The sequence below is a fragment of the Pteropus medius genome, unplaced genomic scaffold (genome assembly GCF_902729225.1).
Source record: "Pteropus medius unplaced genomic scaffold, Ma_sr-lr_union100, whole genome shotgun sequence".
Classification (NCBI taxonomy): Eukaryota; Metazoa; Chordata; class Mammalia; order Chiroptera; family Pteropodidae; genus Pteropus; species Pteropus medius.
Window position 1 is genome coordinate 8,137,666 of NW_024344371.1, and position 4,511 is coordinate 8,142,176.

Below are 4,511 nucleotides of genomic sequence, written 5' to 3' on the forward strand. Positions count from 1 at the left end.
GCCAATTAGAAATGAGGAGAAATCTGCAGTGGGGCTTCTGAAAAATATTGCCTTACTCTTAAAAAAGACACATAGGACGAAGCTCACTTTTTTTCTGCTGCATGTTACCATGTCAGAGTGGAATGTTTGGATTGTGGCAGCCATCCTATAAGCTGGCTATCAAAATGTAAAAAAGTTCTCTCCTTAAAATCAATGAGAATGATTTGTAGCAGAAACTTAAGACTTGGTTTGATACTACTTTCTCTATGTCTCACGTGATGTTTGTGGTTATCTAGTTGTTAGAGTCGGTTTTAGATTTTTGGCTCAGTGCATGCAAATATGTTGGAAAATTTTAGAATTAAAAAAATATGTAGTGCCGCTTACTTTAAATGTATCACTTTTGATTCTTATTCCTAGAAATATTCTCAATCGATCCTTTACTTTTATTAATTTATTTATTTATATTAATTTATTTTTAGAGCCTAGAGCACCTGGTATTCCTAGGTGGTGTCCCATCCTAGTACTAACCAGGCCCGACCCTGCTTAGCTTCTGAGATCAGACAAGATCGGGTGTGTTCAGGGTTGCATGGCCATAGACAATCCCTTATTTTAAAAATAACATATAGCTTTATTGAGACATAATTCACATACTATATAATTCATCAGTTTAAACTGTAGAATTCAATAGTTTTTAGTATATTAACAGAGTAATTACTACAGTCAATTTTAGAACATTTTTATCACCCCCAAAAGAAACCTTATAACCATTACCACCAAATTTAGGCAACTACTTTCTGTCTCTATGGATTTACTTGTTCTGGATATTTCATATAAATGAAATCATATGTGGTCTTTCGTGACTGCTTTTTTGTTGCTTGGCATAATGTTTTCAAGGTTCATTCATGTAGCAGCATGTATCATTACATCATTTTTTTTTATTGGTGATTAATACTACATTGTTTGGATATACTACGTTTTATTTATTCATTTTATCAGTTGATGGGCATTTGGGATTTTTTTTCACTTTTGGCCCATTATGAATAATATATCTACAAACATCTATGTACAAGTTTTTGTGGACGTATGCTTTTAGTTCCCTTGGATATATACCTAAGAGTGAAATTGCTGGATCATATGGTACTTCTATGTTTAACATTTTGAATAACTTCCATACGGTTTCCCAAAGTGACTACATGATTTTACATTCCCACCAGCAGTGTATGAGGGTACCAATTTGTCCATATCCTTGCCAACACTTATTAGTATCTGTCTTTTTGACTATAGGCATCCTGGTGAGTGTGAAGTAGCATCTCAAAGTAGTTTTAATTTGTTTCTCTGATGGTTAATTGTATTGAACACTTTTCATGTGCTTACTGGACATTTTTAATTCTTCTTTGGAGAACTGTCTATTTAGATCTTTTTCCCATTCAAAAAAAGCAATAATTTTTTTTTTTTTTTTAGCTAGAAAGACAAAATATTTTAAGACAACGGAAAAACATTAAAAGACAAATGTCCATTATATAACCAAGAATATTAAATATTTGGAAACTAAATCTTCTAAAATGTGGTAGGTACTTCCAGAACTAAATATTGCAAGTTATACCACCATATGTCTTCTCTAATACCAACAATATTTGATAAGATGAAAAATATCAAGAAGATCCAACTAATTATTCAAAGTTATCATGTTAGGGTTTAATGTAATTATACAAGTAAAAGTTTTGTCCAAGATGTTCCGGACACATGAAGCTTTCAGTTGAATTTCAGAAATGTTAACAAAAGTACCTTCCTTTTTTGCCTGTGAATGTTTGAGTATTGCTGTATTGTTGACTCATATCCACTGCAGATACTGGTTCTAGGCCAGCCCAAGGGTCTTCAAGCATTGAAGGCTTGAAATAACTTTCCAACTCATTAGACATTCTTTTTTCTCTACCACACCCTGATCCAAAATGTGTAGATGTCCTTGGAGAACTCTGGGAATGGGTCTGCTGTTGCCCTGAGGAGTAGTCGAATTGCTGCTGAAATCCTGCAGGGACCTGGAGTAGGAGCCAGAGTAGCCGCCAGAGGATGGCGACCGGAATAAGCTCCCGAGGAAGCTGCTGTACTGTCGCAGAGAGTGGCTGCGCCCGTAGGGCCTAGACGGGCCCCCAATGGCGACGTGCGGTGCGGGTTCCGGTACCCGTCCTGAGGGGAGGGCGGCTGTGGTCCGCCTCTGCCTGCGGTACCCCGGAAGCTGCTCCCGCTACCCCAACCTCTTACACCGGTCCGGGGTAAGGAGGACTCGGGGGTTGAAAATTCTGTCGGTGCATATCTGGAGATGCAGACCAAGATCTCACAGTCACGTTCCACCTGTGGAACTGTCCTGACCCAAAAAGCAATAAATTTTAAAGCAGATTATTTATGTTTATAGAAAAAAAATGAGAAAACACACAGTTCCCACATATTCCCTTACACAACTCCCCCTACCCACCGACTATAAAAAGGAATGAAATCTTGTCATATGCAATGATATGGATGGCCCTAAAGGATATTATGCTAAGTGAAATAAGTCAGACATAATAGCAAATACCATATGATTTTACTTGCATGTGGAATCTAAAAAGCAAAGTAAATGAACAAACTAAAGAAAAACTCATAGATACAGAGAATATTTTAATGGTTGCCAGATGGGGTGGAGGGTGGCGGGCTCAGGGAGATGAGTGAAGGGGAGAAGGGATTAAGATGTACAAATTGGTAGTTACAAAATAGTCACGAGGATGTAAAATATAGCAAAGGAAATATAGTCAATAATGTGGGTACTTGATTTACCTGGGTGATCACTTCATAATCATTATGTTGTACACCTGAATTAATATAATATTGTGTGTCAACTGTAACGGAGAAATAAAAAATTATTTTAAAAAGCCCAAAGATTGATAAGGTACTGGTGGGAGTGTGGAGAAACTGAATTACATGTACATTACCAGTGAAATGTAAAATAGTACAGCCACTCTCAAAAATAATTTGGCAGTTTTTAAAAACAAACAAACAAAAACCACATACATTTATCATATGTCCCAGCAATTTTACTGGATATTTGTCTCAGAGAAATTAAAACCCAATGTTTACACAAAAATGTATACATGATTGTTCATAGAAACTTTATTAGTAATAACCCCAAACTGGAAACAATCAAAATATGCCATAATAGTTAAATGGCTAAACAAACTGTGGCCCATCCATACCATGGAATACTACTCAGCAATAAAAAGAAAAACTATTGACACATGAACTTGGATAGATCTCAAGGGCATCATGCTGAATTTTTATAGAGATGGCAAATACATTAGTGATTGTCAAGAATGATGGGTAGCGGGGGTAGTGGTGTGACTAAAAAGGGTAACGTGAGGGAGATCTTTGTAGTAATGGAGTAGTTTTATATCTAAAACTATACATATAAATGTTGTACCAATGTAAAATTCCCGGTTTTAACATTGTGCTGTAGTTATGTAAAACCAGTGGGTGATCTGAGTAAAAGGGACAAGGGACTCATCTTTCTGAATTATTTTTGCAAGTCTTGTAATTATTTCTAAAAGCTTAAAAAAGGGGGAAAAAAAGCACATTTATGTGCAGGTTTTTGGGTGAACATATATTTCATCTTTTGGATAAATACCAAAGAGTACAATTGATGTATCATGGTAAGGGTATGTTTAGTTTTGTTAAGAAACTGCCAAGCTGTCTTCAAAAGTGTCTGTACAATTTTGCATTCTCACCAACAATGAATGAGAGTTTCCTTTTCTCCATTTGCCCATTTTATAATTGGGTTATTTGTCTTTTACTATTGAGTTGTAAGAATTCTTTATATACTCTAGTTATAGCTGCTCATCAGGTATATTATTTGCAAAACTTCTTCCCATTCTGTGGTTTGTCTTTTTATGTTCTTTGAAGCATAAAAGTTTGTAATTTTGATGGTTTAATTTATATCTTTTTTATTTTGTTGCTTGTTCTTTTAGCGTCATGATTAAAATGGCTTTGCCTAACCCAAGGTCACATTTTACTCCTATATTTCCTTCTAAGAGTTTTAAAGTTTAACTTTTACAGTTAGGTCTTTGATCTATTTTAAATTAATTTTTATATATGGTGTGAGATAGGGGTCCAACTTTATTCTTTTGCATGAATGTTATGTTGTCCCAGTGCCATTTGTTGGAAAGACTTTTCTTCCCCCCATTGAATTGCTTTGGCAACCTTGTTCGAATTAATTGACCATAAATATGAGGGCTGATATTTGGATCCCCAATTCTGTTTCACTGATCCACATTTGTATTCTCATTCCGGTACCACACTGTCTTGATTACTGTAGATGTGTAGTAAATTTTGGAATTGAGAAATGGAAGTCTTTTAACTTTGTTCTTCCTTTTCAAGATTGTTTTGATTGTTCTTGGTCTCTATATTTCCATATAAATTTTAGGATTAGTTTGTCAATTTCTGCAAAGAACTAGCTAGGATTTTGGCAGGAATTGCATTGAATCTGCAGATTAATTGGGGGGGGTGTA

The 4,511-nt window shown here is 35.4% G+C and overlaps 2 pseudogenes; both read right to left on the bottom strand.

Moving 5' to 3' along the window:
- Positions 1-458: 458 nt before the first annotated feature.
- Positions 459-577, bottom strand: LOC120608636 (uncharacterized; annotated as a pseudogene).
- A 1,075-nt stretch (positions 578-1,652) lies between these two features.
- Positions 1,653-2,330, bottom strand: LOC120608573 (M-phase-specific PLK1-interacting protein-like; annotated as a pseudogene).
- Between the last annotated feature and the right edge of the window lie 2,181 nt (positions 2,331-4,511).